Source organism: Meriones unguiculatus, chromosome 11, assembly GCF_030254825.1.
Source record: "Meriones unguiculatus strain TT.TT164.6M chromosome 11, Bangor_MerUng_6.1, whole genome shotgun sequence".
NCBI lineage: Eukaryota > Metazoa > Chordata > Mammalia > Rodentia > Muridae > Meriones > Meriones unguiculatus.
The window spans coordinates 86,611,429-86,626,836 of NC_083359.1; the positions used below are offsets into that span (position 1 = coordinate 86,611,429).

At 47.3% G+C, this 15,408-nt stretch overlaps 2 long non-coding RNA genes and 2 other non-coding genes across 5 annotated transcripts; 3 read left to right on the top strand and 1 right to left on the bottom strand.

The window, feature by feature from the left end:
* The first annotated feature begins 56 nt into the window (after nucleotides 1–56).
* LOC132646390 (uncharacterized) lies at nucleotides 57–4,201 on the top strand. Of its 2 annotated transcripts, XR_009584630.1 has the most exons (4): nucleotides 63–194; nucleotides 1,042–1,480; nucleotides 2,200–2,330; nucleotides 3,956–4,201. It is a non-coding gene; the product is annotated as an uncharacterized LOC132646390 (long non-coding RNA). The 2 variants fall into 2 exon arrangements; XR_009584629.1 differs by having other exon boundaries at nucleotides 57–1,480.
* Nucleotides 4,202–8,019: 3,818 nt separating this feature from the next.
* Nucleotides 8,020–8,091, top strand: Trnap-agg (transfer RNA proline (anticodon AGG)). The gene has a single exon. It is a non-coding gene; the product is annotated as a tRNA-Pro (tRNA).
* Nucleotides 8,092–8,484: 393 nt separating this feature from the next.
* Trnap-cgg (transfer RNA proline (anticodon CGG)) lies at nucleotides 8,485–8,556 on the bottom strand. Its single transcript has one exon. It is a non-coding gene; the product is annotated as a tRNA-Pro (tRNA).
* A 108-nt stretch (nucleotides 8,557–8,664) lies between these two features.
* On the top strand, nucleotides 8,665–14,384 carry LOC132646391 (uncharacterized). Its single transcript, XR_009584631.1, has 2 exons — nucleotides 8,665–9,041; nucleotides 14,146–14,384. It is a non-coding gene; the product is annotated as an uncharacterized LOC132646391 (long non-coding RNA).
* The last annotated feature ends 1,024 nt before the right edge of the window (nucleotides 14,385–15,408 follow it).

Below are 15,408 nucleotides of genomic sequence, written 5' to 3' on the forward strand. Positions count from 1 at the left end.
CGAGTGCCCCTCTAGCGAGGCCCCGCCCCCGGGTCCCACCCTTCGTGTGTCCGTGCTGCACGCCCGCGAACCGTGCCTCTGTAGCGGCCCTAAGCCGAGCCTGCCTGCGTGGCTGGCCCTGGGGTTGCCCTGCTGCCCACCGCCGCCAGAGTCTGCCCTCCCCGCGTGGCGGCCAGTCCCACAGATCTCTTCAGGTTCCTCCCCGCGCTCTCCTCCAAGTCCTGATCTCATCCCTCGCTAGGTTCTGCTTGGTTGCTCCCGGCCTCCCCTAAAGAAAAGCAATTAATTTAGGGACGGGGTGCGGGAAGGGGGGTGGGAGCGAAGTGTGAGACGAGAGACTTTCCATTCAGTCGTCCAGACATAAAAGGACCCACCGTCCCTTTGACCTGTGCCCAGAGTCTGTCTTGGCCTGAAATGGACCGTTTGTGTTGCAACCTGAGACGTCTCCATCTTGCCCTAACCTCTGAGCAGCCCCTCTTCTAGCTTTCAAAAGACAGGAAAGGAATGGGAATTGGAACTCTTTCCTGCCACCTAAGTCACCAGTGAATGCACTTACTGTTTGTTTAGCATATCAGTGTCCCTCGGCCTGTAAGTTAGGATGGGGGCGGGGAGTTGTCCCGCCTCGATTCTGAACTTGCCAGTCCAGAACAGTGCCTGGCTGCAAGAGAGCTGCCCAACGAATCCTTAAAGAGCAGGATTCTGAGAATAGTCTCCAAAGGGGAAAAGGAAAAAGAGAAGGACCAGCACACAAAACGGATGAGAGTGAAGGAAAAATAGGAAAATCCAAGGAAGAGTGTTGGGTAGGACAACAAGTTTTAGACAGGAGCAAGACTAGAAGCAGAGCATTGTTGCTGGAGTCCAAACTGCGGGGAAACTGCAGTCTCCCGGTTCAGGGTTTTGCAGAAAGCCGGTCTTACCTGTGTCCTTCTGATGTCTGTCCTGTTCTAGGCTATTGACCATGTAGTAGAGCAAGCTCCTAATTACCAGGCAATTAGAGAAAACCAGGAGAGAGCATATCACCAGTGTTTCGTCTGTCCCCAGGTCCTTCCAATGAGTGGCAGTGTTAGCTGAACTGCAGGTGCCAGCCCCAAGACTTAACTCTGGGGGAGACTTCACTCTGGGGGAGCACCCCTCCAGTAGGCAGCCTGATACTCAATTTTGAAAACAACGCTTTTGGGTTCTCCTGTTGTTGGAACTTGCTTTGCAGACCGGGTTGGCCTCTAACAGAGATCTGCCGGCCTCTGCCTCCTGAGTGTTCAAATGAAAGGTCCTGAATGCTGGGATGAAAGGCACGGGCCACCACAGTCACCTCAAAGCAATTCTTGAAGAGAAAGCAAATAAGGCCGTTGTTGGAGGCTAATGGAAACAGCGGTTCTCGCAGACGTGTGTCAAAGCTTGACGGATTGTACGTGCACTTCAACACGGAAACGCTTGGCCAAGAGGACTCTGGGAAAGATTTATGAAAGATGTCATATTCGAGGTGGGCTTTTAATGAATGAAAAGTTTATTAGAGAAACAGAAGAAGCAAGCTGTGGAGGGCGAGTCTGAGAGAGGGCTGTTTCAAGTGTGAGGACAGCCTAGGCTGCAGCGTGAGTTCTAAGCCAGCTTGCACCACAGTGCAGAGTATCCTGCGAGAGTCTTATGTCAATAAATAAACGAAAAAAACAAAAACAGAACAGGAAGAGCAAACTCAGAAGACAGGAAAATGTGCATCAGGCATGTGTGGGTGCACACACAACAGATCTGCAACAGCTTTTGGTCTGGAGGGAGAGAAAAGGGAAAGAAAGAATGCCAGCCCTGTGCGCCTCGGTGATATTTCAAAGACCCTTAAGCTATTCTGTGGAGAGTAGAGCGTGACGAAAGACACAGTCAGGTCTGTGCTGGGGGGGAGGGAATGCTTGCCTTTCGTCCTGCCCTCAGGAGGCAGAAGCAGACAGTCTTTGTGAGTTCCTTCTACACAGGGAGTTACAAGTCTGACAGGATTACACACTGAGACCCTGTCGCAGAAGGAAAGAGAGAGATAAAGAAAGGGCTGAAAGAGCAGGTGGAGAGAGAGAGGAAGGCAGCATTTGAGAGGTAGTGCGGAATCAGATTGATATAAGATCCTATAAACCGAGTAGGAAATACAGTCAAGAAAAAGAGTTCTGATTTCTAGACTGTCAACCTTGTCTCTAAGATCAGTGTCTACCGTCTTTTCAGCCGGCTACTTCCTCCAGGTGACCACCTCAGTCTGCAGCTGTCAGCACCATCACCTTCCAGGACCTTTGTCTGACATCTCCAGAATCCAGGAAATTTTGGTCAGGCTGTGCCTCAAGGTGGAGGACTGGATGGTGAGTAGGATAGACGGTGACATGGGTGACTCGCTCATTGGTGGAAATGCTTCCAGAGAAGGCCAGAGGGCCAAGGGACCAAAAGCACAATAATGACAGGTGAAGGAAGCTTCTCCAACAGGAAACTGGCTTCACAAGAGACCAGGGCCCTAAAACAAGTCATCAGAGGTGGGTGTTAACTCACTCAAAATAAACCTGGAGAGCAGAAGCAAGAAAATGTAAAGCCCTTTATGACCCGAGCTACAGTAAGTACATCCTGGTCAGCTTCAATAACTACCAGTTTTGTGAGTAAAAGCATTGCTCTTCTGGACTCTGTTACTCCAGACAGGATTTTCTCTGTTTTTAAATTAAATTTTTATTTTTTATATTAATTACAGTTTATTCACTTTGTATCCCAGGTGTAGCCCCCTCCCTCATTCCCTCTCAATTCCACCCTCCCTCCCTCTTCTACTCCCATGCCCCTCTCCAAGTCCACTGATAGGGGAAGTCCTCCTCCACAGCCATCTGACCTTAGCTTATCAGGTCTCTCCGGGACTGGCTGCACTGTTCTCCTCTGTGGCCTGGCAAAGCTGCTTCCCCCCCTTGGGGGGGGGTTCGGTGGTCAAAGAACCAGCCACTGAGTTCATATCAGACAGTCCCTGTTCCCCTTACTAGGGAAACCACTTGGATACTAAGCTGCCATGGGCTACATCTGAGCAGGGGCTCTAGGTTATATCCATACATGGTCCTTGGTTTGAGTATCAGTCTTAGAAAAGACCCCTGTGCCCAGATATTTTGGTTTTGTGGCTCTCCTTGTGAAGCTCCTATCCCCTCCAGGTCTTTCTATCTCCCCCTTCTTTTATAAAATTCCCTGCACTCTGCCCAAAGTTTGGCTATGAGTCTCACCATCTGCTTTGATACCCTGCTGGGTAGAGTCTTTCAGAGACCCTCTGTGGTAGGCTCCTGTCCTCTTTCCTGTTTTCTCCCTCTTCCAATGTCTATCCTGTTTGTCTTTCTGATGAGGATTGATCATCTTACCCAGGGTCCTCCTTCTTGCTTAGCTTCTTTAGGTGTACAGATTTTAGTATGTTTATCCTATATTGTAGGTCTAGTATCCACTTATAAGTGAGTATATACTGTGTGTGTCTTTCATGCTTCTGGGATACCTCACTCAGGGTGATCTTTTATAAATCCCACCATTTGCCTGCAAACTTCTTATTTTCCTTGTTTTTAATTGCTGAGTAGTATTCCATTGTGTAAATAAACCACAATTTCTGTATCCATTCCTCTGTTGAGGGACACAGACAGGATTTCCTTTAAGAATGGTTTAGAAATGAAAAAAAAAAAAAGCACTTAGCACTTACATTGGCTCTGTTGCCAGTCACCAAACTTGCCTGCTGCTTGTCATGCATTTAACACCGAACCCAAGACAAATGAGACTGATGTCATTTTAAACTCTTCTTTAATTTTGACTGTGATTTATTTAGAGTAGAGATAGAGGCATACATTATATATGTGTATATATATATATAATATAATTATGACATATATTATATATATAATATAATTATAATTATCTTGTCTAAAAATAAAGTGTATTTAAACAAAATGTTAGCACAAGAAAAATGAAACACTGTGATCTGCAGGTAGGGGCAGAAAGATGTTCTGAACCCTGAATGGATGACCAACCATTAGACCCAAAGATGAGTCCAAGGACTGCTGTGATGGCTCATCCCATAAAGACACTAGCCCTCAAGCCTCAAGATTTGACCTCAGCCCCTGGGACCGACATGGTGGAAGGGTATGATAAACCCTGTGATTTAAACTCCTACAAGCTGTTCTGTGACCTCCACGTACATACTCCACAGGCACTACGTAAATAAATGTAAAAAAAAAAATTATTTTAAAGTTATGAATTCAAGTTATGGCAGGTCGAATGAAAATGGTCCCGAAAGGCCCACATGTCTGAATACTTGGTGGAACTGTTTGGGAAGGATTGGGAGGTGTGGCATTATTGGAAGAGGTGTGGCACTGGGGGTGGTCCTAAGGCTTCAAAAGCCCACACCATTTCCAGTTAGTGCTTGCTTGTGTTCTGTCTCGCTCTGTGTGTCTGTCTCTCTGTCTCTCTCTCCTTGTGCTTGTGGGTCAGATGTGAGCTCTCACCTACTGCTACATGCAACGCCACGCCTGCCTGCCTGCCTGCTGCCGTATTCCCCAGCCCTTTGGAACGGACGGCAAGCCCCAACCAACTCCTCTGGAGGTTTTCTGGGTCGTGCCGTCTCTTCCCAGCAACAGAAAGGTGGCTAAGACACCGGGTCATCTTGAGAAAGGCTTGCCCAAGCAAAGTTAGCTTCGTTCACAGTCCTGTAGAAAGAACGCCTTCCTTAGGGAAATATCTCTCATCCCGAAGAGCTATTTTTGCTAGAAAAGTTTGCATCTGGAAATCAAGGTTTTCGTTTCTTCCGAGCCTACAGGCAGAAAAGTATGGGAGTGAGGGCAATCAGGTCCTCAGAGGAGGAGCAATGACTAAAGGAGAAGTGACAGTGGTGGAGGCACAGCTGCCTGCTGTCACCCACTGCAGCCTGGGAACGTTCCCTTGTGTTTTAGGAACCTCGCTCAGGTGAAGCTGAGGAGGCTTCACCACAGCAGAGGATTTCAAGGTGAGCCTGGGTGGCGAGGGGTTGGAGTTTGCGGAAAGGCTTCGATGGCAAGCAGCAAGTTAGGAGGGGAAGAAAGGCGCATGCGTGCTCCTCAGAGAGGCGCCCTTCATTCTCTAAGATAGTTACAGACAGGATTTCAAAAGACTGCAGAGAAGCGAACTTCTTAAAGAACTTGCCTGCATTTATCCCGCATGCGTGGGGAGGCGTGCAGGCTGAGGCACGTGTGGAAGTCAGGACGTGGGGAGAGCCAAAGGAGCTGGCTCCCTTCTCCCACGTGGGCTCAGGGCATTGAACTGAGACTGCCAGGGCTGCTGGCGTGCACCCTGACCTCCCGAGCCGTTTCCCGAGGTCCTCCCGACAGCTGATACGTTAAATCGTACATCGCTGATACAGCAAGCTGGTAGCTCACTTAGACGCAGGAAGTTAGGGTATCATTATTGTGAATTAAATTATGGGCCAGAGATAGGGTCCAAGTTCGGTTCTCATCATCATACACGTACAGACTGCTGTTATAACTAATAATACTAACCCCAGTTTTATAAACAAAACCAACCAACCAAACAGTGACAACAACAAAACGCCTCAGAGTTAAGAGCATCATTTGTGAGATTCCCAGCGAATGTCTGGTAGAGGAATGGGGTCCTACCCAAGGTCACACACATTCCGGCCACAAGCCTGGTTTCCTGCTATGGTAACAAAAAATGTTTAAAATTTAAAATTATCTGTAGTTGGCAACCTTTCTAGCAAACATATTGGGGTTCTTGCCTCAACCAGAATCCACAGAGGCTGTTTTCTTTCCATGGCCCTATAGTTCTCCCTGTCTTTCTATCCTGGTCCAGAAGGACATGCCACTAGGCATTTCATTCAGTGTATCTGGGGGGAAAATGGTCCTCAGGATTCAGACTCCCTGTGCCCTGCAACCACCCTTGTCCTGTTCCTCAAGGACCTTATTCTGGGGAAGGACGTGCTCAGGGCTGAGCCACAGGCTGTCCTGGTTCGTTTTTATATTGCTGTAATTAACACCATGACAAAAAAGCCTGCAGTCCACTGAGGGAAGCCGAGGCAAGGGCTCACAGAACCACGGAGGAATGCTGCTGACTGGCTTGCTCCTGTGTCTTGTTTCAGTGTACCAGAACCAGCTCCCAGGGCTGAGAGAGCTCAAGGGGGCTAGGCCCTCCTCGCAGCAATCATTAATAAGACAGAGCCCCACAGACATGCCCACAGGCCAATCTGATGGGGGCAATTCCTCAACGGAGGCTCCCCCTTCTTCGGTGACTCTGGTTTGTGTCAAATTGACGAGAGCCATCCAGCCATCAGCTTGGAAGCATCGCATTCCTTCCACCAGGACAGAAGCTTTTCCACCCAGAGGCAGCCGTTACTCTGAGTCCTACTGTCAGTTTCTTTATTATAAATGAGATAGTCTAGTATCTGGACCGCGGAGAGTAAGAGATAAACTCCTTTACTGGCTATGGGGGCTCATAGGACTCCGGAGACCAGGCAAGCCAGGACTGAGAGCATTTCACTGTGCTGCCCCGAAGCGGAGGAGGTCAGCGCTGTGCTAGCTACAGTGAATCCAGGTAGAGCAGGACAGCATGCACGCTGAGTTTGTGGACACTAAGGGATCACATTGTCTCAGTAACAATCACTGCTTTATTTGGGAAATAGAGACTTCTGTGGTGTCTGGGGCACATTTTTTCCCCCAGTTAGATTTCCATGAATAAATTATCCTGGCTTCTAGAATATTCTAAAGAGTATTCGCACCATTTTTGCCCAGAGCCCTAAGAATTAAAGTTTCAAATAAAACAAGGGCGGAGACTGCACATGAGAATCCCAATGTTGTAATTTTCTGGTATCAAACCCTAGGGGGAAAAAATGACAAAGGTCAAGAACCACGGTGTGCCAAATGTTTGCCGAATGAGGGGGCAAGAAACGAATGAGTAAGCTGAGGAATACCATAGACATAAAACGAACGACTCTGTTTAAGATAACCCGCTGCCTGTTTGTAATTTCTCACGGGTTTAGCTGTTTAGCTCAATGACTATGCCTCAGAGTACCAAAATGCACATTGGTAAGGAATTTGGGACAAATTATGATCACTCAGAATTACTTGATGTCTGTCGTAAGCAGCGATGAGAAACATTTAAAGATATAATATACGTAAGAAGCTATGACTTAAAAAAAAATACAGAACACAGGAGCCATGCCATTCTTTGTTTTGTTTCAATTTTAGCATATGGTGTGTGCTGCTGGAGAAAGCGCGAGCTGGGATTTCTTTGTCCATCTCAGGATAAGGAGCAACCAGACCACAATTACACAAGCAGTTGCCAGTGGAACAATAGAATTAAGTTTGGTACTGGGGGCCCCTAAGAAATTACAGGGGGCAAGATTGCAACTCAGGCCTGGTGTGATGCATGCTTTTAAACGATTTAAATTAAAAATATGAAAACCACAGCGTTTGGGAGGCAGAGCCGATGGAGTTCTGTGGGTTTGTGGACAGCCTGGTCTATACAGTGAGTGCCAGGCTACTCAAGATTGCACAGTGAGACTAAGTTCAAGAAAAAATACTGGCTCTGATATGTTAAAGGATTCCTCCACGCTCTGGGATTTAACAAAATAAAACAACAAAAAGTCTCAAGCCAAAGTTCAAGGATGGAAGGGTGGGGGTTTGAAGAGGAGTCTTTTAAAATATGTAATATCGAGAAGTAGACAATTTCACCGAAATTGGAAAGTGTGAAATACTGAGACACAACACTGAAAACTCAGGAAATGGCATTTGCCGCTCGGACACTGTCTCATATAGCTTGTTAGCTACAAAGACAAAATTCTGGTTTTCAGAACAATAGGTCAGTATTACACTAATAACGGTGTTGTCACATTTCCTGACTCTCCTGATTTTCAAAGAACAAAACAGTAAAAAAGGAAAATTAAAAACGAAGTATAAAACGCAACCTAAAGCACAGAAACGCTACCACACGCGGATGGCCACGAGGGGGCGCCAGACTAAATACTTCCATAGACCTTTATGACAACGGGCGAGAGGAGTGCACCGTGGCTCGTTGGTCTAGGGGTATGATTCTCGCTTAGGGTGCGAGAGGTCCCGGGTTCAAATCCCGGACGAGCCCTGGTCCTTGTTTTTGAACTTTTTTCTTTTTATGACTCATAGATGCAAAGAAACCTAAAACTGCTCCTTTAAAAAAAGAGAAAACAAGCAAACAAAAAACCACCACAACAGCAGCAAAACAAGCAGACAAACACCCCGGCACGCTCTACGTTCCAGCGAGAGCGGGAGGGTTCTCTAGCCTCCGCCACGCCTATCCCACTCGCAGCGCAGGGGCGGGGCGGGGGTCGCTCGGTGGTGTCCACCTCGAGGTCCGCCGGTCCTTCGCTTCGAAAATGAAGTCAGAGGGCCGGAACAGCGTCACGTGGGTCTCTCGGAGGAGACGCGCACGAGGAACGAAACCGACGGTGACCTCCAATAGGTTTAAAGGGGAAAATAAAAAAACGTAGAAAAAGTAGGGCTCGTCCGGGATTTGAACCCGGGACCTCTCGCACCCGAAGCGAGAATCATACCCCTAGACCAACGAGCCGCTCCCAGCAGCGGCGCTCCCGGTGCCTCTCTTCAGCCTCCCTCGGGTCCTCCCCGCTGACCCGGCCGGGGAAACCTCTTCCTGTGCGCCGTCCTCTCGGTTCCGAGGCCCCGGGACCGGTTCCGGCCGGGCCGAGGGGAGCCGGGAGGCCGCGCCTTTGCCCTGAGAGCCGCTCGGAGCGGGGTAGCCGGTGCCGCCCGCCCTCGGCAGAGCCACGCGGGGGTCGCCCGCGGCCACCCCGCCCTCGGCCGCCGCAGGGAGCCGGCCCGGACGGGAACCTGCCCGGAGCGAGTCGGAGCCGGAGCCGGAGCCGGAGGGAACGTGCCGCTGTCCGGCTCTGGACCGCGCAGCTTGGGGTTCTGGGAATTGTGGTCTTTCCCCGAAATCCCGGCTTTTTAAGCACTTTGCACTGAAGCCATCCGAAGCAGCCCTGTTGCTTGCAGCAGAGGGGCCAGAGGTCCAGAGACCTTGAGTTGTTCACCTAAGTAAGCGGAGCTCGGGGATGGAGGGACAATAGGGCGGGGAGAGGGATGGGGGAAGGGGTGGCCCTCGTCACGTTTGCTCTTTCCCTTGCTCCTGCCGGCCACTCTGTTCCTCCCTGCCTCCTCTCTCCCACTTCCTAATGCTACTAAGCTTCTCTGTATCTCAAGTCCCTGTATGGAAGGCCAGCCTGGGCTACATGAGTATCAGTTTCAAAAATTATTATTATTATTCCAGAATTCACACACAGAGTTACTTGAAACAGATAGGACAGGAAGTGCAGTCTGAAACATGTTCAGATAAACAATAAATGTCGACCAGCAAATCATTTTGCTGGCCACTGTCCTCCGAAGGCACTCAGCAAACAAAATAGTTACATAGATACATGCAAACACGGGTCTGAAAATGTGCATGAATAATAAGTGACCCGTTAGGTAAACTTAGGTACATCTTGTTTGCAACCTAAGGAAAGTATACCTGGAAATATTTCTATGTAAAAGGCATAATGACCCGGCGTGGTGCCACCGGAGAGGCAGAGGCAGGTGGATCTGCGTGAGTTCCAGGCCAGCCAAGGCTCATAGTGAAACCCTGTCTTAAAAAAAAAAGAAAAGAAAAAGTCACATTGAAATACTAATTAACAGTCTTACAAACCCGTCTCTTAAGGAAACAGCTGATAGAAATGCCCTCCTGCCTATCAATCATTTGTGTTTTAACTTTGGAAACAGATCTACCCATGTAGGTTTTGGAATCTTGGAACCCTGGCCTTTCTGCACTGTGGCCAGACCCTGCCTCATTCAAGATACACAGTTTCTGTAGGAAATGGGGTGGCCCAGTGTTGCCAATGAAAAAGAACCACCCTAAACCCGACATAAAACCGGCTGGCTTTGTAGGGGCCGCCCACATCCCCACTCCTGCAGTGTTGATTGACATCTGCATGGATTCTCCAGTTAAACCGGCTGCTCCCAGCATAACTAGCACTGACTACTCCAGAGCCAAACTGCTTATCCCAAGCGTAAGAGGTCGGTGTCTAGTTCTCTCTCTCGATCTCTTCGGTTGTATTATCATTTATTCACTTATCCCGTACTGATTAATGCACCTGTTTTGATAACGTGTTGAAAAGCCTCCATGTATTCCTGCAGTCCCGTGGTTGCTGCTGGCTGGAATTGACACGTTTTTTTTCCTGGTAGTCCTTAGGCACCTTGTGTATTCTTTTGGCCAACACTACCCAGTTTAATTCCAGATATTTCTTCTCTAACAGGAGAACTTAGGATACTATGAAGGAGAGAAGCTATCCTCTCATTTTCAACAGTTATATCCCCATTGGGTCTCAGACATCTCACAAATTGGTCTTGTCTTCTATCCAATTACAATTTGTAGGTCACTACCCCAATAGAGACAGAGGGATGCCAGACCCAGATTATGGAAGAGCTGTTTTCCAGTGGGCACCTGTATTTCCCACAGGTGATCCTACACAGTCTGTTTTGCACAATCTTTTTCTCTTTCTTTCTCTCTCTCTTTCTTTCTTTCTTTCTTTCTTTCTTTTTCTTTAAGATTTGCGATAAGAATGTAGCTCAGATGATAGAGTGCTGGCCAGCTGTACAAAGCCCTGGGTTTGATGCTCAGCACTTATAAACCAGGAGGAATGATGCATTGCCTGTATCCTAGCACTCAGGAATTGGAGCCAGGAGGATGATTAGAAGTTGAAGGTACTGAGGTAGAAGCCAGCCTGGGATACTGGAGGTTCTATTTCAGAACAAAACAAACATGCACTGAGAAAAATTAAGATAAGCTATATATATATATAAACATCTTTATTTAATTTTATGTTTCTATGTGTATCGTATGTGCACAGTGCCCATAGAGGACAGAAAGTTGTAAGCTGTCACATGGATGCCAGGAGCCAAACCCAGGTCCTTCACGAGAGCAGTAAGCCCTTAACGTATGAACCATCTCTCTAGCCCCAAGATAAGTTATAAAACTGTGTATGTGTCTATTTGTGGCAATTTGAATAGAAATGGCCCCCATAGACTCATGTGTTTGGATGCTTGGCCCATAGGGAGGAACACTAGTGGGGGGTGTGGCCTTGTTGGAGGAAGTGTGTCACTGTGGGTGCAGGCTCTGAGGTCTCTTAGATGCTCAGGCTACGCCCACTGTGGCACACAGTCTCCTCCTTGCTGTGTGCGGATCAAGATGTGGAACTCCTCCAGCACCATGTCTGCCTGCACGCCACCATGCTTCCCACCGTGATGATACTGGACTTAACCTCTGAAACTGTAAGCCAGCCCCAATTAAACCTTTTCCTTTAAGTGTTGCCTTGGTCATAGTGGAACCCTAACTAAGACACTATTCAAGAATGACTAGTGACATAATGAAAGGGCCCGCATCACAAAGCGGGCTCTTTTGTGCCTTTCCACCATATGCTTCCAGAGGTCATAAATAATAGTTTCTGCCATTCCTGGAAAGTCAAGGCCAACCTCAGAAGTGCCTAATGCCACCCAGCACCCTGACTTTCTCAGACAGCAGTGGTTAGTGCCAGGGATCCCAGTCTCTGAAGAACATTGTTTTCTTGGAGAGGAATTAGTTCTGTATCTTAGTAACTCCTGTTCTTTGAGTGATAACCAGGAAATCATTCTAGAATCTTGTTTTTGAGTGTTCCTTAAAGGGTAACTCAGCTCACTCATTAAAACAGTGTTTTGATTACATCTGTTTAGCCTGTATGTGGGTGTGTGTGCGTACCTTGGTACTGTAAGACCTGGGGTCTCACAGCTCAGGAGTTTAAGATTGTGTCCTTCCCAGAAACTCCCCAGACCAAGACTCATTGCAAAAGCAAGAGGTTTATTAACCATTGCACAATGGGGCCACCCCTGCCAGTCAGCAAATAGTGGCACCGGGAGACAAAGGCCTTTAGGTTTTTAAAAGAAAAATTGTGGGAAATTTGAAGTTGCAGTTTTGGCAATTTAGGATTGGATGAGGAAGCTATAAAGTAAGATAATTGGTTAGTCCTAGATGCTCAAGCTTGGCCAGGCCTGCCAAGTGTGGATGCAGCTGCAATTTAAGGTGGGGGTGGTTAGCTCATACTTGAAGATTAGGGGCTGTGAACTTTTGGCTGGAGGTCAAAAGCTACTCAGAAGTCTGGGTTTGTTGCTAAGAAACACTATCTCAAAGACAGGAGTTTTTCTTTTTGCTGAGTGAAGGTCATTGCTCGCTTGCCTTTTTTTCTATCTGTCCTCATAGATAAGGTCACATTTTTCCATTCTCTGGAAAGGTACTAAGAGGCTTTAGCTTAACCTGAACCTAAAACTCAAAACTATAGGCTTTAGAAGACATACAGGTTACAAAGGTAGTCTAGCCCTTTCAGTACATGTATAGGGGTCAGAGGACTATATATGGGAGTCAGTTTTCTTCTTCCACCATGTGGGTCCTGGGAATCGAACTCCGGATGCTAGATTTGACAGCACACACCTGCTGAGCCATCCCACCAGCCTCGACCCATTCATTCTTTAGCACATTAGCAATGGTAAGTATGTAAAACTGTGTTCAGAAAAGCTGGAGTTATTATTCACGTGAGTAACCAAGGAAGGTCAGATTCATTTTATGTACATTAGTGTGAAGGTGTCTGATCACTTGGAATTGGGGTTACGGACAGTTATGAGCTGCTTGTTGGGTGCTGGGAATTGAACCTGTGTCATTTAAGGAAGAGCAGACAGTGCTCTTAACCACAGAACCATCTCTCCAGCCTCCTGGCTCTTCTTAAGAAAGGGCTTACCGGTGTGGAGGCACACACCTTTAATCCTAGGATTTGGGAGGCAGAGGCAGGTGGATCTCTATGAGTTTGAGGCCAGCCTGGGCTACAAAGCAAGTCCAGGACAACCAGTGCTTGATACACAGAGAAACCCTGTCTCAAAAAAGCAAAAACAAACAAACACAACAGCAAATAAACCAAAAGCCCTCAAAAACTGACAGGTGTGAGATGACAAGAAGGGTGCTTAAATTTCACTTATTTTTGCTTGTTTGTTTATTGTTTGTTTATTTATTTACTAAACAGTCTCGTTATTTAGCCTAGCCTGGCCTCTGACTCAACAAATAACCCAGGCTGACCTTGAACTCATGGTAATCCTTCTGCCATTGTAAGCAAACAGGACAGGAACTGAGCTACATTCCCAGCCCATCTTGGCATCAAAATTTTGTGCCATCTAAAACTGGAAGATAATACTGTTTTTCTAATGACGTATTCCTTTACTTGACATATATCTAACCACTTCCTAGTTGACTGAGCCCTGGCCCAAACCTGCATGGCTGGCTTTCTTGTAGGTGATCTTTATGTTAAAGTGGAGCCAGCAGCTCCTGTGGCCTCTTATGTCCTGGGTAGTTTTTATGTCATCTTCATACAAGATAGAGTCCTCTGACAGGAGGGAACTTCAACTGAGAAAAATGCCTTCAGAGATCCAGCTGTAGGCCATTTTCTTACTTAGTGAGAAGGCCTGAGCCTTCCCCCATGGCCTCTGCATCAGTTCCTGCCTCCACGTTCCTGCCCTGTTTGAGTTTCTGTCCTGGTATCTTTCAATGATGGCCAATGATATGGAAGTGTAAGCCAAATAAACGCTTTCTCCCCACATTGCTCTGGTCACAGCAACAGAAACACTAAGAGACCCAATGAACTAATTCTATAGGAAGCTGAACCAGTGTCTTGGTTAATTTTTATGATCAACTTAACACAAGAGAAGGGAAGAAAGAACCTCAGTTAAAGAATTGCCCGGATCACGTTGACCTTGGATGTGGCTGTGAGAAATTGCCTTGATTAGTGATTGATGGGAGGGCACCCAGTTTACTGTGGGTGGGTGGGCCTGCCGGGGCTGTAAAAAAAAAAAAAAAAAAGCCATGGAGAACGAGCCAATAAGGAGCATTCCTCTGTGATATCTGCCTCAGTTTCTACTCCTTTTCTTCCTTGACTTCCTTCAGTCATGGACTGTGAAAGTGTAACCCAAACAAACTGTTTCCTCCACAAGTTGCTTTTGCTCAGAATGTTTTATCATAGCAACAGAGAAGCAAACTAGAACAAATGGCATCTTCTAAATTCAGCAGGTCTCTTCCTCCTCCCCCTTTCTGCAGGGAGAATGCAGCATGAAATTCAAGGAAAACTGCCTGTAATCCAACACTGAGGGAGTCAGAGGCAAGTGGATTTCTGTGAGTTCCAGGACAGCCAATGCTATGCAGAGAAACCCTGTCTCGAAAACGAAACAACAAAAAGAAATTCAAGTAAAATTAGAACGGCCATGGAAGGACGTGCCTATCGTTGTGGAAGAAACTGTTTTCTTTCGAACCCATAAAGAAATCCAAATGAAACGAGATCTTCCTGGCTGGTTGTGACAATGTGTTTACCGAAGACACAGACTCTGTGCATAATGCATGTTGGTTAGTGAAGCCCCAGCTGGTCTCAAACATTTTGAAACCTTCCTGCCTCAGCCTCCCCAGTGAGGAAATCACACGTATGAGTCACCACACCTAGCTTCAGATGGTCTTCTCTAAACCCAAATATAGTCTCTAGGCATGGCGCCAAATGCCCTTAGTCCCAGCACTCAGGAGGCCAAGGCAGGAGAATCTCTAGGAGTTTGAGGCCAGCCTGGTCTACAAATCACTCTCCAGGACAGCCAGAACTGTAGAGAAACCCTGTCTCCATCCTTGCCCCAAACAAAACAAAAGAAAAAACAAAACAAAACGCCACCCAAATGTGGAATCCCCTTTATCCACCATGGAGGAGCAGCATGCAGTCTCCAGTGCTTCAGAAAGGGGGAGCACACGTTGCCAGAGAACAGGACAGTGTCTGCCCTTTAGAGATACCCTGCCAAGAGGATACTTAGCAATGAAGAACCCCTGGGAATGGGGCTGTTTTCCTTCTTTTTAAAAAACACTTATTTATACATGTGAGCACTCAGTGTGCATGTATGCCTGCATGACAGCCGAGGGCATCAGATCCCATTAGAGATGATTGTGAGCCACCATGTGGTTGCTGGGAGTATGAGCTCAGGACCTCTGGGAGAGCAGACAGTGCTCTTAACTGCTGAGCCATCTTTCCAGGCCCATCAACAAGAACAAGTGATGTAAGTAAGGACTGCGCTGGGATTTGGGGGGGATGGGACCCTGACACCATCAAGCATGTCTATCCCTGTGTTGTTACAACGTCACCACATTTTAAAGTTGCTCCAATCTCTTCTGCTACTACATGCTTAGTGCCTTCAGGACAATAACAGTTTCTTTTCTTCGTTTACAGCCTGTCCCTTGCTTTTGCACCTTTCACACCGCACACAATCATGAATTATCACAATTATATGCCCTGTGTTCACAAAGCAGTCCTGTGAGTGTGGAAACAATCCA